Source organism: Phymastichus coffea, unplaced genomic scaffold (assembly GCF_024137745.1).
Source record: "Phymastichus coffea isolate CEN01 unplaced genomic scaffold, Cenicafe_Pcof_1.1 PCOF00035, whole genome shotgun sequence".
NCBI lineage: Eukaryota > Metazoa > Arthropoda > Insecta > Hymenoptera > Eulophidae > Phymastichus > Phymastichus coffea.
The window spans coordinates 845,850-873,699 of NW_026706846.1; the positions used below are offsets into that span (position 1 = coordinate 845,850).

At 37.6% G+C, this 27,850-nt stretch overlaps 1 pseudogene; it reads right to left on the reverse strand.

Annotated features, from left to right (window-relative positions):
• Positions 1-2,244: 2,244 nt before the first annotated feature.
• On the reverse strand, positions 2,245-3,467 carry LOC131663409 (uncharacterized; annotated as a pseudogene).
• Positions 3,468-27,850: the final 24,383 nt, after the last annotated feature.

Below are 27,850 nucleotides of genomic sequence, written 5' to 3' on the forward strand. Positions count from 1 at the left end.
AATGCTGAGAAGAGTAGTATTTGCTTCATCGATCGATCAGTGATTTCCAGACGATTTACTCCGGTTAGGCCTTCCACAAAGGAGCCTTCCGACATCTACGTAGCCTAATTCGTTGTAGGTGAAGATAGTACCGGAATAAATCTCCCGATAATCGTTTAGGGATCAGAAGATAATTAAGTGGCAATGACTCAACAGCAATGATGTTAAAGTGAGTTGACAAAACCAGATTGAACTGGGTTTGAAAGTATCGTCTTTGAACAAATTTGATCCAATATCTGAGTAATAATTCCAAATCTGATGGCGCTAAATCATGTGTAACTCCACGACGAAGTTTTTCCTTTGATTTGCAGATAAATAATTTACGAGTATTATTCATAACAATCTTGCAGGGATCCTGATGAGGCTCTTTGAAGATGAGAAATATGCGAGAAGTTTGACTTCTTCTGGAATATGAATGAGACATAGAGCTCAAATAAAGGTATACCTTATAACACATTTATCGGACTGGTGGACACGTTACGTGGCTTATGTCTCCAGAAATATGGCACGTGATAACAAGAGAAATGTGTAAGATGTATAAGACGTAAAGTAAGGATCATCGAGAACTTTCCCAATAGTCGGCGAGATGAACTGGTTATAATTAAACAGTCCCATAGGGACTACCATTATACCATCTATTTTCAAGATCTAGATATAAATCATGAAGGTCAAAGTTTCTCGAGAATTATAAAACGGAGATCACCCTATTGATATGTGAGTCGAGTCCTGATGTCTGCAAAGCGCAATAATTACTTCAACCAAAATAGTGCGCCTCGCTGTGATATGGGCAGTAAAAAAATTGCGTCTATATTTAGATGGCTACGAATTTGAGTTAATAGTGGAACACAACGCTGAAATGGCAAAAAAATTATGACCCGTCAGGACGTCTTCCATGATGGGCACTTAAACTTCCGCGCAGAGATCTTAATAGTTTGTACCAAAAAGGGGTACTTTACTGTATATCAGACGTGCTACTCCGCGGTTTTGAAGAGGATAAAAATGAGGCCGCGTTAGACAAGATTCTCCTCGAGTGGTACCTAGCTGATAGTAGTCTATCGCCGACGTACAGGTATATATAAAGAAGACATCGGAATTGGAAGATTGATATCAGTAAGATCTACCATCCTGATATTTTGCTAGGTTTGATTAGGGCCATGGGTGTGTCACGGTATCGACTAATATATTAAAGAATAGAAGAAATGCCAGCAGTTCAAAACAATGTAGATAGCACTTCAGAAATTGGTGAGCTATCTAGGGATCAAAAGGCCATGGGCGATGGTAGCGATATAACTAATGGAGTTTCCATAGAGCAAGGGCTAGTAAACATATCTGACCGTTTTCCAGGACTTGTTCATAACAAATGAATTGCAGTCTCTAAAATACGCGACAGGGATAGCCGATCATTGCGACATTCATGGAGGCAGAATATTGAGATCTGGATAAGGATCTGCACAAAAACCGCGCCATGAATACGACGATACAATCGAGTACTATGGTGTCTCTAGCGTTCCTAGATTTCGTCTACCACCCAGTGTTCGTCAAGAGCTTAAGAGTTTCTTTACGATTGATTCAAGGATATTATACGAAAAGAGTTTTTAAATTACAGGACTACAAAATGCGACCTCAAAAGTATAAAGAAGTCACTTACATCTCCTTATGTTTATCCCTGAAGTAAAACCGAATCTGCGCTTCGTTCGGCTTCAGCACGTAAGGTTCAAGATCATTTGAAGATCAAATTTTTATTTTACGATAAATATAATTTTTTTGTTTTAAATTCGGAAAGAGAGAAAAAATTTACATTCACATATGCTATTATTTTTTGTTCAAGACGATACTTACAGGTCACATAAAGGTCAAATACCGAGGGTACGGTACAGGCATAAAGTCAAAAGTATCCGAACCCTACGTTACACTCATATTTTATATATTTTGATGGACTACAACCGATGCTGACATCCATTTGACCTCATCACTGCAGCTTTAAGGTCATCTGAAGGATATTGTCCCGATTTAGACGAAGACCCATTTTAATCACTGGTTAAATAAATCGGACAAAATACACAAAAGTTTCGACCTTTTCATCAATGTATTTTTTCAAAAAACAAATGTAGAATAAAAGAAGATAGAAATTCTCATACCTTTTGTTTCATGCATATTTTCTGGAAATCCACTAAATTCATCCGCGTTTTCATCTGTCTCTTCATTTTAAAAATTCTGTATTTCTGTGTTCTTTAAAATAATGTCTTCTAATATCTGCGTAACCACTACAGATTCCTAGGGAAGGACTCTTCTGTAATATTTGTTGTAAGTTTGCTCAGTGTGAGATAAATGTCTAATTAGCAGCTTAGAATATTGTCCATGGGTTTGTCTCTTGTACTGGGTTGCAATGAATTTTCTAAAGCCAGTAGCCGTAACATTTGAAATTTGCTCAAATTTTTTATAAGTCCTATGACACAAATCAACCAATTTTTTCATCACTTGGTGTCCATACAAGTGCTCATTTTCCCTCATGTTTGGAAAAACATATAAATACTGATTTTTGGTACACATACCAAATTTAGATCTGTTTTTTACTAATAAATCTATTATTTTTTCGTCTTTTGTGTACAGATACACACGACCACCGAGCCCTTTAGTTTTCTTACCAGTAAGGTTCATCACAGAAAATTTTAAAGCTTGTTTTTTGTTCTCATTTGTAAGACCTTTAAAATGTAGACTAGTTTGATCTGTAATTATTCTATTCTTATAATCATTTAAAGAAGTTCGGCTATTTTCTTCAGGTCTTCGCTCGTTCAAACACTGAACATAAATCATGTCAACTGACGTTAGTTCAGTGAAAATTTAATTATTTAATTTTTGTTGTGCCTTATCAAACAGAATATCTCGTCTACAAGATAAGAATTCAATCATGAGATTTTTATCTTTAGGCGTAACTTCTTCAATAGTTTTTCCCTCCTGACTCTTTCTTTTATTGTTTTGACTAGACTCAATTTTGCTTCCGATCATGGGAAGCCAATGGGTTTCAAATTCTACAAGGAAAGATAGTACACGTCGATAACCAGTTTTATTTTTTGTTTGGTTATACTGAGATTTTAGTACTTTTATTATATTTTTTAGAAGGAGTCATATAAGCTGAGCTGTTGAAGGAGATTCAAACAATCTTTTTTCTTATCAAATCCTGAAATAATTCTAATATCTGCAACTGTATCATTCCAGTTGGATGAATCTACATAAGATGCCATATCACTTATTGATGGGTTAAGTCTTTTCATTACAGTTAAAAATGTTCCTAGAGTTTGGCCATGAGTTGCTATTAAACCATTATGATCGCGGACATCATACCGCTCACAAATAAGGTTGAGATACGAGATGATAGTACCATCATATTTCTAAGTCCAAAATGTTTCAGTTTCACGCGTTTTAGACATTATTTCTTTGAGTCTTGGGCCAGCATTAGGATAATTGTGGTTAGATTCTTGCCTACAGTTATTAAGAATCCCTGTACAATTGGATGACTTATTTTGAGGGTACAGTTCCGGATGGTGAACATGATAATGCACTGAAATATTTCGACGTGACACATAGCCTTGCAATGTTTGCATTTCAATCTCAGCAGGTGAATTGATTCTCTTATTTCAATAGATGTAGTACATTTTTCATTGTAACTAATCATTCCCTCTTCTAGTTCTTCTTCTAAATCAAATTCTGTAATATTTTCATTTTCTACTACATTAGTTTCTATATTTTCTTTATCTAAGACTTCAGTATTTTTAGCTCTTCTATTTTTTGCAAGGCGCCTGGTGACAAAAAGTTTTTCTGATGGATTGAATGTAGGATCTGCAATTAAATATGGCATTGCCATGTAGTTTCAATGTTTTAAATATATCTCTTCTCTCTTTACAGTCCACTGGTAATTTCAATAATTTGTCCACTGTTTTATACTCTTCTTTGTGCACCTTTAAATGTCTATCAAGTCAACGAAAAATCTTTCTACAACATTTCCTTAGCATAATACTTTCCGCCTTCAAAAGATTCGGGTACATATAATTTTTTCAAAAACTCTACTTCTATATTTTCTTCTTATATTATCCTGTTCATACGAATGATTTATTTTTCTCTTTTGTTTTACTCTATTAGTTGATTCATGATCTCGGCTGAAAGGTAATTCTTCCTCGCTCATACCGGATACTTCATCAGAATCACTTTCAACATTTAAACTTGGTTCATATTCATTATCTGAATCTTCTTGTACGTGATTTTCCTTACAGTTCGTACTCTTTTTTTGTGTTTAATAGAATTTGAACGCATCGCCAAATGTAAATGTATTTCTCTTCAGATTTACTGACAATATCCATCTCTAAGTCCAATTCAATGACTTGATTTTTGTTATTAAAGCATTCAAATTTTTTGTTTAGTAATTGAACTTTTTGATTTTGTTTAGATTCATGAAGTTTTATTTGGAGATCTTTATGGTTCTTAGAGAAGTCATTAAAAGAATTGGTTGTATCTAAATGATCTGAATCATATTCGAAACTCATCTTACTCTGATCATTTTTCTTAACTGGGGATTCAAGTATCAAACTAGAAACAAATGAATAATTAAATAAAGAGTTTTCCCTTGAATGAATTAATAATGGTGATAATCTAAACTCATCTAAATTCTTACAGGTCCCTCTTGGAATCTCAGGAGAGCTGGACTGATGAGCTCTGGACTTAAATTATTTTTTGAAAAAGAATCATTGTTCGTTATTGACTAATCAAAAAGTATCGCACTACTTTCATTCTGATATATGATTGACAACCCAAACTCATCACAATTTTGATGAGAAGCATTTGATACATCATGCGAATTCAATTCAAAATCTAGATTCCAATGATTTTCTAAAAACGGAGAGTCTGCCGTTCCCTAATTGGAGGGTGTCGAGACATCTTGATTTTTCAAGAAAAATAACGAATTAGATTTAGCATATTCATTAACATTTTTTAAAAGTTCTATATGCATTGAATCAAGATCTATATCAAGATCAGAATCTTCTATCAGCAATAGATCTGTTTCATTTGGATCAGACAGCTTTTCTGAGAATAATTGCTTTTCTTCGAAATTTGTATTAATATCATCTGCGATTTTGTGTGAATTAGTTTCATTGACTAAATCTATATAGTCATCAGCTGGTAATGACATTGTTGGATCGAATTCTTCAAAATTTGTATTAATATCATCTTCGATTTGTTACGAATTATTTTCCTTACCTAAATTTATGTCATCATCATCTGGTAACGATATAGGGTCGAATTTTTCGAAACTTCTATTTATTTTAGATTCGTTAGTATTGATATTATAATCTACTCAATGCTGTTGAGGATCTATATTTATGGTTAGGTTGATACATTGATTCAAGGAGATTAGTGTTTTAATTATGGATATTATCTGAACAAATAAATAAATTTTTCATACATATGACAGATATTAAAAAAAAATTACAAAACTGTTGCTTGTTCAAATTTTTTATTTAACCTTATTGTTATTTAATAATGGCATTGTACTCAAAATTACGTCGGCGTATATAAGGGTTAAGAAAATATTTGTCAAGGGAAAGTATGAAGAGGTTCTGCCGGACCTTATGCAAAGGATCCCTAAGAACAGTGCAAGCATGATGTTAATCAAACTCTTTAGCGGTTAACTCCAAAAAGACAGAAATAGTAGTTTTCACTAGGAAATATAAAAGTCAAATAACTAGAAAAATCACCTTCTATGGGCAAAAAGTACCATATGTAGATGGAGTGAAATATCTACGAGGGTCGTTTAAAAAGTCCGTGCAAAAATAAAAACTGCTTGATTTTTTTTAATAAATCTTTTTTATTTTTCAACATTGTCTCCATTTAGGCTTCTACACTTCATCCAACGCTGCTCTAGTTTGTTAATCCCTTCCAAATAATAGGATTTGTCCAAGTCTGTAAAATAGGCATTCGTTTCTGAAATCACCTCCTCGATTGAATAAAATCTTTTCCCCGCCAGCCATTTTTTCATTTTAGGGAACAAATAGTAGTCCGACGGAGCCAAGTCTGGAGAATAGGGGGGATGTGAAACGAGTTGGAACCCTATCACCATCAGTTTTGCAGCCACAACTGCTGAGGCGTGAGCTGGCGCATTGTCGTGGTAGAAGAGGACTTTTTTGTGGGCCAATCGCGGACGTTTCTCTAGCAACTCGGTTTTCAAACGATCCAATAACGATAAATAATATTCGCCTGTAATGGTTTTACCCTTTTGCAGATAGTCGATGAAGATTATTCCTTGCGAATCCCAAAAGACAGTCGCCATAACCTTCCCGGCCGAAGGAATTGTCTTCGCCATTTTCGGAGCAGATTCCCCCTTGGTAACCCATTGTTTAGACTATTCTTTGATCTCAGGAGTGTAGTGATGTATCCATGTTTCATCTACAGTGATGAAACGATGCTTAAAGTCTTGCGGATTTTGCTGGAACAGCTGCAAACCATTCTTGCAACACTTCACACGATCTCGTTTTTGGTCAATCGTGAGCAATCGCGGCACCCATCTAGCGGATAGCTTTTTCATGTCCAAATGTTGGTGCAAAATATTATGTACCCATTCGCTCGAGATGCCTACAGTACTAGCAATCTCACGCACCTTCACTCTTCTATCAGCCATCACCATATCATGGATTTTATCAATGATTTCTGAAGTGGTAACCTCAACAGGTTGTCCAGAATGTTTAGTGTCTTTTGTGCTCATATGGCCACTCCGAAAATTTTGAAACCACTTATAAACCATTCTAATTGAAGGTGTACAATCACCATAATGTTTATCAAGCTTCTGTTTAATCTCCTGAGGCGTTTTGCCTTTAAAAAGTAATGTTTAATCAATACACGAAATTCTTTTTCGTCCATTTTTTTACAACCACTCGATTTCTTTGATTGAAACGAATGTAAAACGCAAAGTAATTGGCCGATTTGGCTGAAACTTGGTGTGTGCTCTTCCAAGATAAGCCACTAACTAAAAATAACCTTGAAACGCACTAGTAGCGCCATCTCTCTGACTTTGCACGGACTTTTCAAACGACCCTCGTACGAGTATACTTATACAAGAAACTAAGTTGTAAACAATACCTACAACAACAAAGGAGAAAAATATTAAACATATTTATGAAGTTTATATTGGCCATTTCGATAGGATGGAGGCTTAAACCTACAAATGCACTATGGATCTATAGAGCTATACTGGTACCGAAGCTGGTCTATGCAGTAATAGTATGGTGGAAAGTCACCGAAAATGTAACTACAAGGAGGGTCCTGGACCATAAACAGTCCGTTACTCTGAGAGGGTCATTTGGATTGAAGCGTAGAACACCTACGGCCGCGGTTAGAATGATGCTGGACGAAGCAGGACTGAACCTTGTTATCAAGGGGTGTGCCGCCAGAACAACGTACAGACTAATATGCAGCAAGGCCTAGGGAAGTCATAGAGATGGCCATGCAACCATCGGCAACATTCTCACTAAAGGTGGCATCACGGGTGAACCACAAGACAGAATATTAAAAACTATCTCATTCGAGGGACGCTTCAAAACGGACATACTGGAGAGAGAAAGTTGGAAACAAAACGAAGCCCTCGGCATGATGACATATGATTCACAGATGGATTCAAGTCTGACAAAGGCACAGTTTCAGTATATGCAGACAAAGGCAGACACAAGATTCAGCCTTTAGTCTGAAGGAATACAACACCGTCTTTCAAGCGGAAATGGCTGCTATAAAGACGTATACTATAGTCCAACCTGCAAATTAATGCAAAAAAATATTTATACGTATAAACCGATAGTTTTATAATTGCCCAATTCAACTGCGTTATAGTAAATAAGCAATGTATGTTTTGGGACATAAAGGAGCCCATAAAGGATGCCGCCAATGTACGTATAAGGGATATGTGTATGTTCTGAGACACAAAGAGGCCGCCCGATGAGTATCACACTACCACGACACCTTTTTATCGCGATAAGGTGAGACCCCATGCTGAGTGTCTAAAACGCATTTGATGTACCTTTGGCACCTCCCGCTGAGTATCTAAAAGGTAATCGATGTAGCTTATGCATTGAAGATGCGTCGCCAATGCATAGGGTACATGTGTTTGTCTTGAGACAGAAGCCAGTGGACCCTTCGACAGTGTGCCCCCCCACCCTACCGCCACCCGCCCATCCACCACCAACCAACCATCCACTCCACTCCACTCACCTTCAGAGGTTGTTAAGGTAGGATGCTGTAGAAGTCGGTAGGGTATTTGGTAAGCTATATGATGGTCTCTCTCTCTATCCCTCTCTCTCACTCTCCTTCGATAGTACGGTGCTTAGTAAGCTTATGCTGGCTAAGTGTGGGCCCTCGGAGAGGGGGTAGCGTCTCTAGCATGGGAAGCTATATGCTGCTCTCTCTCGCTCTCCTTCGATGGTAGGGCGCATAATAAGCTTTGATTTTTGGGAACCTTTCAACCACTCTGATAACACTACACCTCTTGCTAAGAGTCTGAAGCACAATCGATGTTCCTTTTTAAATGAAGATACGTTCTAGCAGCGTGCACTATCCTTTTTTTCAGGGTCACATTCAATTTTAGGAAACTTTCGACCACTCACACCACCTTGCACTCTCTTCGATAACGCTTTACCTCATGCTGAGGGTTAAAAACGCAATCGATGTTCCTTTTTCAATAAAGATGCGTTCGAAAGTATGTATTACGCAGCGGGTGATTGGAGAGAGAGAGTAATCTTAATGACGATTCGTCTCTTAGTTATTTTAATGCTTTTTGCCTTAGAGATAAGGTTTTTAAGTTAGCCTTGTTTAGTTGCGTTAACATCCCCCACATGTTGAGCGTCTAAAGCGAAATCAATGTTCTTCTAACTTTAAAGATTTTTTTTACAATTTGACTAGAGTTTCTTCTGGAGAGTAGGAGTCACCTTGATTTTTCCGAAAATCTTTTCCGGAGTTAATCGTTCGGTAATGCTCAAGAAGAATACATCGATGAAGCATTCTCAATTTTTTAGTATCTCTTCTTTGTTTTTATAAAAAAAAAAGAAAAAAGAAATGGATATTACTCAAATAATAAAAACAATAAATACCATGATTATTTTCATGGTTAATGTAAGTATTTTATATATACAAGGTGTCAAATAAGTAACGGAACAAGGCTGTAGCTTTTTAGGTACAGATTATTAGACCAAGGTCAAGGTCATTCCTTTAGTAACTTTCAACGCGGAATCCGATGGTGACCTTGAATTTGACCTTAAGATTGACCTTCAAGGTTATTTCAAGGTCAACTTTGTTTTTTTAAATGGGAACCCCTATTTTTGACAACGGCAATCGCAAGAGCGGAAAATTTTACGTCCAAATATGTACTCAGGTTGAAGGTCAATGATGAACTTGAAGTTAAGTTCAAGGTCATTGTAATTTCATGACTGCCTGATCTGCTGTAAAGTTTACACCATACTGGAAAAGCTCATTCCTTTAGTAGCCTTCAACGACGAATCCGTCGGTGACTTTCGGTTTGATCTTGAGCTTCACCTTCAAGGTTATTTCAAGGTTAACTTTTTCACATTTAGCGTTACCCAGGAAGAACGACATGATTTTTTTATCTTCTTTGTCACACTTAAGTTTCGCAAATAATAAAAATATTGCAGTAATCTTTATTATTTGAGTATCGTTAGAATGTAAATTGTTTCAAAAAGTATTGATCATTTGCGCTTCATAATTTTGACACTTTTTCTTTTTAGAGAGAAACAAAAATTTAAAAAGACTAAAATATACTTTTTTATTTTGTATTTTTCAGTGTACTTATTTAATACATTATATGGCACAATAAAATTTGTTACTTTTGAATATTTCAATTATAATTTAACTAGTTTTGCATTGTTTGTATCTCTTTTAAATAAATACAATACGATAATTTTATTTTCTTCCTGAAGCTTTTTACATTTTCTGGTTTCATTTCCTTGAAAAATCATGGCATATAATCGACTTTCTAAGCAGGAAAGAGTGAGTTTGTTAATAATGCGTGGTTGAGGAGATCGTATGCGAACTTTAGATGAGGTTCGGATCTTATTCAATGAAACCTTCCGTAATGGAGACGGTTTAACGCCAATATCTAAATCGACAGTCTCTAGAACTGTTCAACGCTTTAATGAACATGGCAGTATTGAAGATGCTGAAAGACCCGGTCGTCCAAAGTCTGCTACTGCTGAAGAAAAACAAATAGAAATTTCACAAGCTTTCATTGAAAATCCACATGATACATTGCGTAAAGCAGCTGCTGAGTACGAAATATCTCATGAATCAGTGCGACGTATACTAAAATTTATACAATTTCACCCCTTTAAGATTCGTTTAGTACAAGAACTTAATGAAGATGATCCAGATCGCCGAGTTGAATTCTGTGAATTCATGATGACTAGAATTGACGAAGATCCTAATTTTTTGTATAATATTGTTTTTTCTGACGAAGCTACTTTCCAATTGAACGGTGAAGTAAACAGGCACAATTGTAGGTACTGGTCCGACACTAATCCTTTTTGGATGCTAGAGAGCCACACACAATATCCGCAAAAGGTTAATGTTTGGGCTGGAATATTAAATGATACGTTGATAGGACCATTTTTCATCGAAGGCAATCTCACTGCAGTAAGATATGAAGAGCTTCTTAGGAATGAAATTGTACCAAGAATAAGAGAAGTAGCGGGTGATAATTTTGATGAAAAATGGTTTCAACAGGATGGAGCTGCGCCTCACTTTGGAAGGAACGTTAGAAAATACCTGGACAATCAATTCCCAGCTAAATGGATTGGAAGAAGGGGTAGAATTGAGTGGCCGGCTAGATCGCCTGATATGACGCCTCTGAATTACTTTCTTTGGGGTTACTTAAAAAGTAAAGTTTACGCAACACAACCACAAACTTTAGAAGAACTGCGAAATAGGATTTTACGGGAAGCTGCTGTCATAGATAGGGAAATGATTCGCAGAGCTGTCACTGCTTTCTATGATCGCATAGCTGCTTGCCAAGAAGTTGGTGGTAGGCAATTTGAACACATGAAGTAGATTTCAGCAAAACGTGAGAGGCAAGGGGACTCACGCTAATCAAGCACCCCATCGTGAGAGGCAAGGGGACTCACGGTAATCAAGCACCCTAAAGGTAACATATTTCACTACGTCCACGTCGTTGTTCCTGGGTAACGCTAAATGTAAAAAAGTTGACCTTGAAATAACCTTGAAGGTCAATCTCAAGGTCAAATCCAAGGTCACCATCGGATTCCGCGTTGAAAGTTACTAAAGGAATGACCTTGACCTTGGTCTAATAATCTGTACCTAAAAAGCTACAGCCTTGTTCCGTTACTTATTTGACACCTTGTATATATATTCTACTAATTATTTAAGATAGAGTTTTCTATAATAAATTTTTATAATTTTTTAGACTCCGCCGATCCTGTTAGCAAGTTTGCCGACAAGTATATTTTATTATTTATTGATTTCTATTTTAAGAGTGGTAAGTTTAATAAGTATTTTTATATAATATAATATAAAATATATTTATTTTTAATCATTTTATTTTTTCTTTTCAGCTAAATATAATCGTACTGGGTCCGTTGCATTGGCGACATATTCAGCATATACTAGAAGTAGTTATCGATGTATATATATATATATATAAAATTATATTTAAATAAGTATATATTTCTTTGTTCTTAGTTACAGAGCGATGTCGAGAGAATTGAAAGGGCTGCGGCCGAAAGAACTGCATCCGAAAGAGCTGCATCCGAGAGGGCCGCGGATGAAAGGACAGCAAAGGCCACAAAATATATATAGCTGAAAGGGCTGAAAGGGCTGCTAAAGCTGTAGCCGAAAAGGCTGCGAGGGCTGCGACCGAAACAACAGCCGTAAAAGCAGCCAAAAAAAGATGTGTAAACGCTGTTTCGTTTAGCAGCGTTTACATCTCTTCCACCAAAGAAGAAATTTCTTAAGGTAATTTCTCTCTCTCTCTTTCTCTCTCTACGCAAGCGTTATAGTAGTAACCTTTCGACCTCACAGTTAATTTTATTTGAATATTAATTAATAAAACTTATAGAATTTTCGTTTAATTATTAATTTATCGTTCATTCAACTATACATTGAATATAATACAGTCTGTCTATAATCTTTATTTTCAGTAGTTGACATCGCTATATTGAAATATTGAGTTGAATTTTTATATGTAATATTGCCAACTTCATCAATACCTGCCACTTCAGATTCCTTCCATCTTTTATCCATAAAAACAATCTTTGTGCATTTGTAACGGCACATACAAAGTTAGCTGGTTTATTGTAATGATATGTGCATATTGTTTCTAATGGGTAAGTTAATGCGCTCATTGGTGGACATCTCATCTCGCTTTCAAGATCTAAAATTTTTCTATAGAAGGAAGAAAGTTTCTAATTAATAATGATTTTAATTTCTAACAAAAAATAAAAATAATTTTTATATTTACCATTCGGGTATTATTTTTTGTAACCATTGTTTCTTTTTTAATCCTTTTACATAAATATTTCTAGAATTATCTAAATGATTGTTTAGTACACGTGCTAAATTTTTATATGGAATAATGCCGGATCTCCATAATAAACCATGATGACACGTTTTTAAAAAATGATTCACTTTTCGATACTATGACGGGCAGCCGTAACTTAGTTTTTTTTCCTCTATTAATTTAATTATTAAATATGACGAACGGAGTGGGAACCTTCCTAATTTCTCACGATGAAAACGCATTCGAAATATAAACTTTGATAGTGGCCCGAGCCTGCGTACTCAAGCTTACAATCAACGCTCTATCCTGCTTTGTCCCACACGCATGTGTTGACAGGGGCCTACGATCATCGCGTATACATCGTGAAGTGTTATCACGCTGATAATGGAAGGGGACCATAAAAATGCAATCTATCTTTTTTTTCCCACCGATTTTTAAGAAAATATCCGTAATATTAAATAGATTTTCATCAATTTTGTAAGCTATTATAATGCGCATCTTTTTGTCACCGAATAAACAATAAATAGAACAGTAATGTATTTTATAATAAATCGTAAAAGGTTTGGATTTTTCTGAATGTTTATAATAATCACTATGTATCGTCATAATTAATTAAGTTTAGTACAATCATGTATAAGTAATTATAAGCTATAGCGTTACTCTTGCTCTTAAAAGTGGCACTCAGAGAGCCATCTCTGGAGAAAAGGGCCCAAGTTAAAAAGGGACCGCCCTTTCTCTCTCTGAAAATTCACGCTCACAGACCAATAAAGAAATTCTGGATATGATTAGAAAATTTCCCACCAATACAAAATTTGGCCGTTATCGCTTCATGGGCCTGAGGAAAGGGATTTCCACCTAACCACCCACGGCTTATAAAAAGCTCTGTACAAGGCTGAAAAAAAAGAGTAAGTGCGGAGTGAGAACCAGGAAGTCCCTAATAAGAAGTGTTTACCAGTGAGTGAGTCCCGGAGGAAGCATCAAAGAAGAAAAGTCACCCAAGTATATTCAGAGCATATAGAGAGAGAAAGAGGCCAAAGAGCAGAGAGAACACAACTTTAATAATAAGTGATTTGATAAAATAAAAGTAAGTAAAATCTTAAATCTGGCTATCCTTTTCTTTCTTTAAGCAATCCGCCCTTCTTTTTTTTGGAAATTGATTAAGCGTGAGTCTGGTGAATTTTCATTAAAGTCCCTTAAGAACACATTAAGCATGAGTCTGGTGTGTTCGTAATAACATTTGGTTATTACATTCCGTGTTAGCATACAGTTTTCTCAACGCAACAATATTGCTCGTCCCGGCTTATGTGTTACACGATAGCCAAATCAGAGCAACCCTGAGTTTACGCTTACTCCAAGCGTACCTGAGAGTGACCCCGACGTCACAATACTTGAAAGGAAGTTGAAACCAATGATATGGTGGTTCGAAGAAAAACACAGTTGGAACGGTATCTACATCTAATGGTAAATATGCGAGTTCCTTACAAATAAAAGTCTCATTTAAATTTTGAAAGCCTTGAAAATCTATTACGAAATCCAATAGAAAAGATGCTGAAGTTAATATGAACTCTACAAGATCCCAAAACCGTTATGAGAGTAGAGGCACGTGTTTGTTTTATATAAAGCCTATACCTCACCATTCGAAAGTAGAGGGCGTCATAGTCACCATACCTCACCATTCGAAAGCATAGGGCGTCATGTTCACTATATAGTATGATTATAGGTAGTTTGTATTCAATTCCAACAATATATATATTTTATTTTCTTTTTTATTAAAAAGCATTGTATTCATTGATTACATAATGTCTTGTTGATTTCAAACTAATTTTTTAACATCACCACTAATTGGATTATATTTTACAATACGATCATGTAATATTAAGCAGTAGGCTGCAGTATCTGCAGGAAAATCAGTCCGAGTTTCAAATTCTAGGCGAACATCGACTGGTGCGCGTTTTAATGTTTCATTTTGTTTGGAGCAGTCTATACCTATTAACGGCACTTTATTAATGAAATCTTTTTTATTGAGTAACGACTCGTTTTCTTTACCATAGTAAGCGTTTTGAAAATTAGTATACATATCGTAGAGAACAGCATACTGATTTTGATTGATATTCAAATTGAGATTTCCATACGGATAGCATTGTGAATTGAGGAATAGCTTCACATTACTAACATTACAATGATCAAAATTACTAGAATTAATACTCGCTTGATTTTTACGTTTAGTTTAAAAAGCTAAAATAACAAAGCGAGGATTTTCCAATTGATTGGAAGTTTTAACACTCCAAATATGCTTTGATGTACGTGGTAATTTTGGATACTCATACATTTCCCAAGTACGATAATTCATTGTAATTGCACGATCTCGTCCAATCTGATTGAGTAATTTGATTTTTTCTTTGTCTGCAACCATTAAATATGGCATCAACCATTCAACCTTAGTTAAATTAATTTTTTATTTTTCTAAAGCAGCAGGATTCCCTATTGGAGTACTTAAAATAGCATTCAAATCATCTCTTGATCTTGTTAGAATAAGTTCATGCTTGACATTGACTACAATTTTCCGATAATCTTCAGTAAAGCCCATCAACATACTAAGAGGGATATTAACATCAAAATAACCTAGGGCATTACATATTAAAACTTCATTGTTATCACCATTCCATCCAGCATTTTCAGCGATAGAGCTTTGACATGGATTGAGTGAAAGCGAATTTTTCATGAGGCTCGTTAAGCCTACATTTTTCACTTTATCAATTTCAATAGCATTTATTTCATATCGTATTTCGTCAAATAAATTACAGAGGGCGTTGTTGACTAATAAAGTGTTCTCCACTGGCGTAATACCGTCTGGCTTAGTCAACCGACCACAAATATGAATCATACTGCGTGATGGAAGCAGAGATAAATTTGATGTTGAATTGCTATATGGATTTCATCGCTATTATTGAAATATGATAATGAATAAGGCTGATGCGCATGAACTTCATAATGAGCTATAGACTCATCGAAAGCGACAGCTGAATGAATGTCTAGAATTCCCTCCATATTGTTGTTGTTGTTTTATACAGCACACTAATATGCACAATATTTTCTTCCACGATTTTCGACATTTAGTCTCAAGCTTTTCAGGAATTGAATGTTCTGAGGTGTGAGCGGTCTGATAGCTCACTGTTGACTGGTTGCTGATTGACATTTTTGTCTTTTAATATAGCCTCGACCGCTCTTTATATTGCAAATGATACCCATTACTATTGTAAGATATGGTCTTTATATGTACTCGCACTGTGATGACTTCTCCTCGAAAGTTAACTAGGTTTCTGTCTTGATCAACTATATGAATTTGAAAATGATCAATGCTCCTCACAGCGACTGAAAGGTAAATGACGTGAGAGGGAACTTCTATAATCTTATATCCAGGTGGGACTGCTGGGAAAAATTCATATATAGTATGTACTTTGCGATCGTTTATGTAAGAGCCTATAGTAATATTACACTCTACATGTAAAGCGTTGACTTTGAGTTTAGTGACGGGAAAGTCAGAACTATGTGTTTAGTTTTCAACGAGCGTGCGTTTAGTGAAGCCTAAAATTGATCCAATAAAATCTTCTGGTTCAAAATGTATTTTTTGACTGCCATGAATGACACTACGTAAAGTATTATTATTTGGTTTCAGGGTAAACGATATACCTTTAGGTGCTAATGCTTCTTTGAGAAAGCTTTCAGTATCTTCTATTTCTCAGCTACCAGTCGGTAAAACGATAGCTTCTTTACCTTCAATATAAAATTTATTATAACCAACGTCAATGTTTGGTATCGAATTAAATGTTAACAGCTCAGCTAGACCAAGAACGTATTTTTTGTTTGGTATCATTTCGATCGGTGGAAAATAATATGATTCGAGTACGGATAATGTTCCCAAGAGACTTAATGTCAGTGTATTCTCCATGACAGATTCATATCAAATGATAGTCATTCGTTGAGTGAGTATTTTTTATACTAGTTGTCTTTTCTATAGTTTGTTTAAAAGAAATTTGAGACAAAGATAGCCGCAATTGTATGTATTAAAATCTTGATATCTAATATAATTATACATGATTCTATTAACTTTGTGATAAAGCAATAGATCTATAGGCAACTCTAGATTACCAAAACTATCAAAATACATAACCTCTCATCGACATAGCTGTCTCTTGATATCGGGGTCCATCGACCGGTAAAGCATCACGCATGAAAACACCTCGAAAATTCCACTTGAATATGGTTTCAGATGAAGACCATAACCTTTATGATGTGGTTTCAAATAAAGTCCTTTACCAATAGCAATAGCTTCCATAGTTTTATTGTATCTATGATCTTCTTTTAATTGATTTTGAGCGGCCTTAGCACTGTGAACGGCTTTTGCTATTGAAGCAGCTCCTCCAGCTAGAGCTTCAGTGGCGCTCAAAGCAGCAAATAATGGAGTTAAAAGAGGAAGAGCTCCACCTACTTTACTAGGAATTGGTAGAATACGAAGCATATTTATTTTTCTTCTTCCTTCAGCCTTCTTCACAGTTTCTTTAGCACATTTTATAGCCGAACGAATGACGAAGAGTGATTTATTACTAGGTACAACACTTCTCGAGGCAGCGTTAATAATTTTTTTCAATGCAATTGATAGATTTTTACTTTTTACATGTGTCTTTCGTCGCTGTCGTTGTTGTTGATGATTTTTTAATCCCTTACTTCGTTTCTTTCCTCGTTTTAAAATTTTAACACCCATACCAAGTTTACTTTTAAATTTCCTTATGTTGGCTATAGCAAATGCAGCAACTTTCTCATCAAAACTACTATTTTTCGCTTGCACTCGATCCCAGGCCTGTTTAGCTAGAATTTTGTCGGCTTCGTTTCTCGCCTCAATGTTCTCTCGATTCTAAGAATAAGCAATATCATGATCTTTACAAGCAGCATCTAGCGGATTTTTTCCAGGATCTCCACGAGGAAGTCGTTTTTTCAATTTAGTTCCCAGCCTGCAATACTGATAACCAGGCAAATGAACTTCGAATAGTAAGTTACTAATAATCTTATTCACTAAGCTAGCACCACCAGTCTTTCTTTTGTGACGAATGATCATACCTCATCAGAAGACAAAGTCTTAATGAAACTAAAAAATATATAAACAGTCTTTTTATAGTTAGTAGTCTCATTCGTCGTTCCATCGGTGACTAGAAAACAATATGGACTTCAAAGAGCAACCACTTAAGTTACAAATCATAAATTTTGATAGTGTTGTTGAGACGGAAAAACGAGAAAAAAGACATGGTGAACTACTACCTGACAGTATACGAGCAGTTTTCTGTGGTCCTAGTAACTGTTGGAAAATTAACTGTTTGCTAACACTAATCACACATTCTAATGGACTTAGATTCGAAAACGTTTATGTTTATTCAAAGTCTCTCAATCAACGAAAGTATAAGTTTTTAAAAGATTTATTGGAACCGATTGATGGTATACAGTATTATGCATTCAGCGAGCATGAGGCAGTTGTTTCACCGGATAAAGCTAATTCAAATTCCATCATGATTTTTGACGATATAGCAACTGAAAAGCAAGACAACGTGAGAACATTCTTCTGTATGGGAAGACATAAAAAAGTAGATAGTTTCTATCTCTGTCAGTCATACGCTGGCATACCGAAGCATCTCATTCAAGATAATGTGAATTTACTAGTTTTGTTTCGACAAGATGACGTGAATATTAAACATATTTACAACGATCATGTTAACTCAGATATGACTTTTGAGAAGTTTAAAGCAATTTGTTCAAAATGTTGGAGAGACGATGATCATGGATTTATAGTTATTGATAGAGATAGACCAATCAATCATGGACGGTATAGAAAAGGATTTGATTTTTTTACTATAAATATAGCCGAGTGAACGAATGAAGATTATTCAACTTTAGAAATTACAAGCGTCAACATGGCTAATTTTTAAAAAGAAAAGAAGATGCTCGAGCAATTATCTGAGACTCATGATACCATCAAACGTAAGTATCAACTAATAAAACGTGACAAAGCTGATTTAGAAAATACATCGAATGAAACTTTTAAACCTATGGTTGATCCATTGAAGAATCTTGTGGAGGGAGCTATTGATAAAACTAACGATAATACTGAACAGGAAACGAACAAGGAGAAGAAAATTACGTTCGATAAAGTTTTTAAGTCAAAAACAACAGCTGACACTCCCTATAAATCTCGATATTTCAATAGTACTGTTAATGACTTAAATTCTACATTACATCCGCTTGATTCTACATTTGAATCCTCTATGTCTATTGCTGCTGTTGCTGCTGCTGATGATGATGATGATGATAATGCTGATGAAGACGAATTTGATATGACTAGTGAATCATCACTTGATAGAAATTTAGACAAAGTTAGTTCAAATATAACTACAAAACAACAAAAACAGCTATTGGATGATTCGATTGAAGGAAACTATATTCGACTATTGCATGAACCTTGACAGAAAAGTAATTTAGACAAAACATTTAGCGTTCGCTTGCATGAAAATACATATGTCATAGGCAATTCTCCAATTTCTTTCAAAAACGATAATGTGACTGTGAATGATAAAGCATTCAGTAAGACGCCTGGATTAATGGAACTTCTCTTTCGTAAAGAACCTAATTCTAAATTAATCAGTTCATCGGATATTGAAAATTATATAAATATTCTTGAAATAACTAACGCTCATCGTAAGAGATATGAAACAAATGAAGAATATCCCAATAAGCATGTAAATAAATTCAAAAAGTATATTGGTCCAAATTTATCTTTTAGCGGTAGTGCTACGAAGCGAAAATTGACTATTGATGGAAGAGGCTTTTTCCTAACTTTAAAATAGCAAGAAAAGGTACATTATTTGATTATGTATATTTAGATGATCCAAACGAGCTCGTTGATCGATTGAGATTGCTTATCGCTGAACAAACCCCGGTAATCCTAGTCATATTAATGAAATTCATTCAATCATTGAAGAATTACGTGAAGCTGGCTATATATATTAAAAGAATCCTAAATATTCCTTAGTAATAAAATGAGTGTTGATGTGTTTGGACGTATATTGAATAAAAAGGAAGGTAATGGAGGTCCTCCTGGTGTAGAGTATAAAATCACTAAAGACGGACAATACGACGTGGATAACAAAATAATTTCTAATATAGCTGATCCTCAGGAGAGTAACGATGCTGTAAACTTACGAACGTTACAAAAAACTAATGAAGCTAATGTCACTACGCTTACGACTACAATAAATAATATTAGAAAATCTTTAACTACAATAAGAAAACAATTACGATCGTATGGAGAAGCGATTCAATATTTACAAGCAAATAATAATAATGATAATAATAATGATAATAATAATGATAATGCCGGGCTGGTCCAGTGAAAGGTAACACCTCACTGGGCAAATGCTAGCTTCCAACGTCCACGACGTGCCCGGTGGAAACGTTGTCCGTCGCGTCAATACTCTGAGCACCAACGCCATAACGGACACGGCCAAGAGGAAGATATGGCTCACAAATGACGCAAAAGATAATGGTATTCTGCCGATGTGTCCAACCATTAATCACTTATACACATACACACTCACACACTACGCAAACACTCACACACACACGCCTTCTGGCAAACCGGGGAAGTGAATGCTCGGCGACCCTATAAACGGGTCTTACCGAAAAGCGAATGGTAGGGGACTCCTCTAAACGGAGCCGCCCGAAAGCGAATGAAGGGGATCTCTCTAAACGGGCTCTCCCCGTGAACGAAGCCCGGTTTTGCCCATGGGCACTTACATACACGCACACACCACAGGGAGAAACACTGAACACACAGGGTAAACACACAGGGGGGGGACCTCAGGGGCCGTGCGTTGTCCTAGCGCGGTTCGTGGAGTCGCGACCACGAGGGACCTCTAGCATAACGGGACAGAAAACTATGGAAAATGCACAAAGAAAACATTTATTTACCTCAAGTGGTAATCCCTCCTCAGGGAGAATCCACCCCGGGTTCCGATCGGGTGAAAGCCCCGGTGGCCACGGGCAGCGGCAAGGATTTTGAGGGCCGCACCTTGTGCATGGCGAAGAGGAGGACCAAACGAAACGATACGAACAAAAATACACTGAACATACCAGAACGACAGAGGGCAGACAGTGTATCAAGTGGCGGCAGCGGGGTGAGTTACGCCTCCGCCACAGACAACCAAGAACAGACGTCAGGACGAACACCCACGACAAACAAAACACGAGACATGACTGAACTGCTAAGGCTAATACAAGAGACGGCGACAAAAATGGCCGAAGCACCAAACATACAAAAAAACATGAATATGACAGTGAAGACTGGAATCAAGACAATTCTCGAGACTGTGGACATTGCGCTGCACAAGCGGATGGACACAGCTCCGGAAGGACACCGACGAGACAGCAACAAGACAAGCACGACGACGAACAACAACGCAGAGACGCCACAGACGAAATGGAAACGTTCGCTGACCGGAACCACGTCGGAGCCCTCACAAAAGAGGCCATCGACGACAGATTCGACCAAAGACTGGCAGACCGTTACACGGAAAAAAACAAAAAAGAAAACGGACGCAAGGAATTGACCTGACAAGGACAGATCGGCCCACCAGAAAAGAGGACTCGCTGTCCTCGTCAAACCGGGGACACATGCGTCGTACTCCGATATCGTACGAAAAATCCGGACAACGATCGATCCGAAGGAGAGTCAGGTACAGGTGACGACCCTGAGGAAGACGAAGAGAGGTCTGTGCCTATTGAAGCTGCAGGTAGACACAGACAAACCAGATGGACGCGACGTGTTTGAACGACAGATCCAGGAGGCCATCGGGGAAGCGGGCAGTGTCAGGGCTATGACTTTCAAGGTACAATTGGAGATCATGGATCTGGACTGCGTTGCGACTCCGGAAGACGTGACGGACGCGCTCAGACGAGAGTCTGGGTGAGACACAGACTTTCGGGTCCACATTTTCGGTCCTAACCGTGCTGAGCAGTATATGGCGGTCTGCGAAATGGAATCGCGGGAAGCCGAGGCGCTGCTCCGGCGCGGTCGGATCAGAATTGGCTGGGTGCACTGCCGCGTCCGAAAAAGAATGACGGTGACGAAATGTTACAGGTGCCTGGGCTTCGGCCACGTGAAGGCCGAATGTACGGACAAGGACAGGACGAAATGCTGCCGCAAATGCGGCGCATCCGAACATTACGCGACGGAATGCAAAGGAGAACCGGTCTGCCCACTGTGCTCCGAGGCCGGGCATGGGAGCGTCGCTCACCTCGCCGGAAACGGCAGGTGTGCCGTGTTCCGGGCCGCGCTGGAGGAGCGCAGAAGGCGTGCCGAAAAACGGACAGAGTAGTACAAGGAAACCTGAACAGAAGTAGGACTGCATGACGCGGATATTTTGATCCTGTGTGAACCATACAGGAAAAAGATGTCCCAGACATACATTACAAACAAGACAGATCAGAGCAACGAATGCGATGAAGACGGGTAAGGCACCGGGACCGGACGGAGTACCATCCGAGATCCTCCGGCTTGTGGCTCGTCTACGGCCGGAGATACTCCTCGACGTGTACGACACGTGTTTGACGACAGGAACATTCAGTAACCGGTGGAAGGTGGCAAGGCTCGTTCTTATCCCAAAAGGTAGGGGCGATCCTGGCACGCCTTCGGCTTACCGACCGTTGAGCTTACTTGACACGACTGGTAAACTCTTTGAACAACTACTGAGAGCGAGACTGATGGATGCGATACAAACCGGAGGAGGTTTATCAGATTTGTAGTTCGGTTTCAGGAGGGGTCGATCGACGATTGGAGCGATCCAAAAGGTGGTCGATTCTTTCCTGGAACTAGACAGACACTTCCACGCTGCGCGACCTATAGTGTTGCTGGTGACGCTTGACATCAGGAATGCTTTCAATTCAGCCAGGTGGAAGGATATCTTGGAGGCGCTGAAAAGCAACTTCGGGATCCAGCCATACCTGCTTCGGGTTGTGGAGGATTACCTAACTAACAGACGGATAACGTATGAGACGATCGAAGGACAAGTAACGAGACAGGTCACCGCTGGGGTGGCATAGGGGTCGATACTGGGACCTGACTTCTGGAATGGCTTATACGATAGCTTGCTTCGGTTTGGGATGCCGCTCGGAAGGACCCTCGTCGCTTATGCTGATGACGTGGCGGCGGTAGTTACGGAGAGGTCCCCCGATCTGGCACAGCTGGCGTTGAACCAGACCATGAGACGAGTCGGACGATGGATGACAAACCACGGACTACAACTCGCAACGGAAAAAACGGAACTGATGTTTCTCACGAGAAGACGCATACAAACGATACTGCACATGAGGGTGGGGACATGCGAGATAGAGACCAAGAGGGAAGTCAAGTGCCTTGGGGTCACCCTCGATACGAAGATGACCTTCTGGCCTCATATACAGAAAACAACCCGGAAAGCGGCAGAGAGGATAGCATCCTTGAGTCGCTTGATGGCATATACGACGGGACCGAGATCGGGAAAACGACGACTGTTAATGACGACAGCTCACTCGATCCTTCTATACGGCGCGGAAATATGGGCAAACTCCCTGAAGATAAAAAAATACTGTAAGACGATAATGATGGTACAGAGACAGGGCGCACTGCAAATCGCTTGCTCCTACCGAACAGTCTCTGCGCAGGCTGTTTTGGTGGTGGCTGGCGTAATACCCGTGGATTTTCTGGCCTTTGAACGCAAAAGGATCTACGGGAGCAGTACGGACATAGGACGAAAGAGCGCGGCAATCGCTGAGCGCGGCAGGACAATTGACATTTGTCAAGGCCGATGGACAGAGGAACGAGGTGGTAACTGGATGAGACGATTGATACGGGACTTGAGGTTGTGGCTCGGAAGGAAATTTGGTGATGTAAATTTCTACGTCACCCAGCTCTTGACAGGCCACGGGTACTTCCGTCGGTACCTCTACAATATGAACAGACTACGAACACCCAATTGTAAGTACTGTGGACACGAACGAGATGACGCGGAACACACGTTTTTCGCGTGTGACCGCTGGACAAGACTCAGACAGGAACTGGAAGAAACGGTCGGCAGCATCACCCCCGATAACATCGTGGCTCTGATGCTGCGTGAATGCGAATGGTGGCACTTAGTCGCTACCTATACGGAAACTATACTGAGACGTAAGAACGCGGACGGCTCCCTGACAGTTGACTGAGCAGACGAAGTAACGCGACGTAACGAGATACGGAGGAACGACACGAACGAACGAACACAGACAGAACCTCCAGTCAGAAGTAATATCAACATAGTCGCTGGCTGGGGAGAAGGACATCAAGGAGATGGCGGTTTAGTGGGTAGGCCTATTTTTTATTTTTTTTTATTTTGGGGAGTCCCACATAACCCCTCAGTCAGAAAGACTAAGGGGAATCCGCAAAAAGGATTCCGCAACTCCCTGTAAAAAAAAAAAAATAATAATAATAATAATAATAATAATGAGAAAGAAATAAAGATTACGCCGTTTGACTTTTTACATCAATATTAACAAATAGATTGAAAAATGAAACATCAAAGAGTGGTGGATGAGTTACATAAATCAGCACATCGAAACTATCCTCGTCGAAAAGTCGATATACGTGGAATAGATGAGACGTGGCAAGCTGATCTTGTTGAGATGCAAAGCTATTCTAGAGAGAATAAAGGTTTTCGCTATCTATTAACTATTATAGATATGTTCTCTAAATATGTTTGGGGAGTTCCTGTAAAACAGAAAACTGCTACAGACGTCACTAACGCAATGGAGTCTGTATTAAAAAAGGGACGCATTCCTAAAAATCTCCAAGTGGATAGAGGCAAAGAATTCTACAATACAAATTTTCAAAGTCTAATGACAAAATATAAAATAAACCTTTATTCTTCTTATAGCAATCTTAAAGCATCAATTTGTGAACGTTTCAATCGAACACTAAAAAATATTATGTGGAAAAAACTCAGTTTAATAGGAAATTATAAGTGGATTGACTTTCCCCCCAGTTTAATAGAATCTTATAATAATCGAAAACATCGCACAATAAATATGAAGCCTAAAGACGTGACTAAAGAAAATGAAATGCAGGTCTTGATACGATTCTCTTACGATCATCGTCTTTGTATGCTTAAAACGTAAAGCTCTAGCCGTTGTTCCTTTACTTCAACGCGAAGAAAAAAAAACTCTTTACTTCCCTCCCTTTTTTTGAAATTAATATCTCATTCGTATTTTGGACTTGATAAGAAATTGTGGTATGGGAAAGGTGTCAAATTAAAAGAAACACTTAGGAGCCAAATGATATATAATTTTGGCTCTAAGGAAGAAAGCCTGTTGCCAGGCAAAACTCCCTCGATCGGAAACTAAGTTAAAATTACAAATAATAATGTGCGATATTGTGGTGTATGTGTGTGTGTGTGTAAGTTGTTGGTTGTCCGTCTAGTTGAGTAGGCTGCGAAGCAGCGGTTGATCAATTGATCTTTTATTCGTATAAGCTGCGAAGCAGCGGTTTATCAATTGATCTTTGTTGAATGGACTGCGAAGCAGCGGTTGAATGCGTGAATATTATGAGTGCACGTTACGTCAGAAATCGAGAATAGAAATACTTGGAATGCGGGGAATGATGATAGGGAAATAGAATTGAAAAAAGATTAAGATTTGTGAGATGAAAAGATGCGTGTCGCGTCCGCGCACACGGAGGATTCGCGAACAGAAACTCTTTGTGTGATAATATTGAACAAGTACTGTTTGAAATTTTTTAATTCTCTCGCGAGCGATTAGTACGTCCGGAAACGTTCTATGCTGAATCTGAACTAAACCTTTTTTTTTTCTTCGACACGCGACCTCTTGTGAGAAAAGCAGAGAAAGCAGAGAGCGAGAAATAGAGAGAGAGAGAGAGAGAGAGAGAGAGAGAGTCATAGGAGAGATCAAAGATTAGATAAGAGCTTGTTTTGAAATGACGTGGCGCGCCAGCTCATAGTGTTGATTGGCATGATAGTGTTATTAAGGAATAACGATTCTTTTGCAAATGAATTGAAATTTAGTCGGTTTCGACTAAACAGTCTTTTCAAAAAACCGAAATTCCAGATAGGAGATAAAGTGCGAGTGAGCAAGTCTAAACACGTTTTTGAAAAAGGATATATGCCTAATTGGTCTACAGACATTTTTACTATTCATCGTATTTCGAGAACTAAACCTGTAACATATCACCTACTAGATTATCAAGAAAATCCCATTGTTGGTGGTTTTTATGAGCAAGAACTACGGAAAGCTATTTATCCTGATATCTATTTTGTAGAAAAAATTCTCAGAAGATGTGGTAATAAAGTCTTCGTAAAATGGCTTGGCTTTCATGATACTCACGATTCTTGAATAAATAAGGAGACTATACAACAATGAATTACAAATATAAATTTATATGTATCTAGCTTGTATTTAAATAAATAGTGTTGTTTTCATTTATAAATATTACATTGATATTTTTTTATTTTAAGGATAAGAGCCTCAACCTTCGCTCTTACTTGTGAGTTACTTCCATTTTTATATTCGACACTAGTGAGTCCATTAAGACAAGTCGAAACCTGCTTTAATAGAAACACTAATGACTCATTGACCTCTCTAGAAAATAAATTTATATAATACAATCTTTATTGAGATATAATAAGATATACAAATACATTTACTTAATATTAAATTGAAATCGATCACATCCATGATATTGAATAAATAATGCATATTTTTGTACTCTATCAGAAAGATAAATAAGAAGATCCAAATGATGAATTATCGCTTTTGACATTCGGTCCAGTAGAACAATTTCGAACTCACAATCGAGTTCAAGAATAATTCGAGAATCATCTTGTCTCATGAATGTTATTAGATAATTCTCATCTTCATGCAATTCATAATGACATTTTTCAGGAAGTATATCGAAAAACTTCATTCCAATGTTATTCAACATTTCACAATTTATCTTGCTGTAGGTAAAGAGATCTAGAATGTTACGTATTCTTCTTTTAATACTACTTCTACTACTACTTCTACTACTACTTCTACTACTACTTCTACTACTGCTCTTACTGCTGTTGGTGCTGATGCTGCTGCTGCTGCTACTACTCGATTCTTGAGACAGAATGAAGCTCTTCGAGGCTCACAGCTCTTTTAAAACTTCTCTCCACTACTTTGGTTTTCGAGCCGCCACAACCGCCTCCCTCTACTTTAAATTAGATTTCCATTTTATTTAACATATATATAGTGTGATGATTTTCTAATATAGGACCAAGCATTCGATTCATCATCAATATACGTTTCTTGAATAATACTCGCGATATAACTTTATTCAATTCGGCAATACGTCTTTGGAAACGTTCGTGATCTCGTGCTATCTGCTCCCAAATACCTTTTCTAGAGTCTTTTTCTTCGTATGAAAGATGGTGTATTTTAACTTTCTTCGGAAACCATACATGCTTAGAAGAGGAGCGAGATCTCCTGTTGTCTCTTATAGTTGGCATGGCTAAGCTTCTACTACTTCTTCTTTTTACCACTGCTTCGAACAGAATGGGCTTCATATTAACATCTTCTCGCTATTTTAGAATATAACCCCACCACTACGCTTTTCGAGCCGCCGAAATCGCCCCCTTCTCTCTTTCTTATTTTTTTTTATTAGGGAATGGTGAGAGCCCCAACCATCGCTCACAGCTGTGCGGTACCTCCACTACTAACATTGCTTATGAGACCTTTACACTAAGTCGAAACTCAGCGGAAAGAACGCATAAGTAATTACTCAACCTCTCCAAAAAAAAAGGATTTGAAGGAATAATTAAATTAGGATTAAAGACATAATTAAAATTTTAAATATAAATTTATTTACTATATATATACATTTACACATTATAATAATTTAATTTTTAAATTCAAAATAATTCTTTTTTCTCAATGGTCTCGTACAATTTCCGTAACATATCTTCGTCTTTTTGTAACGCTAAGCTTACTCGCTTTGGTAGAAATATCTCATATTCGTCGTCTACGGTAACTACTACACTAAATCCATAGCGAGTATTAAACCATCTTAATTTCGTTATCTTATAGGTACAGTTATTTTCTAACTGCGACATTGTCTTTCTAGGTAAGAAAGCTGATTTTGCTATTTTATTGATTTTGAAAAATCTA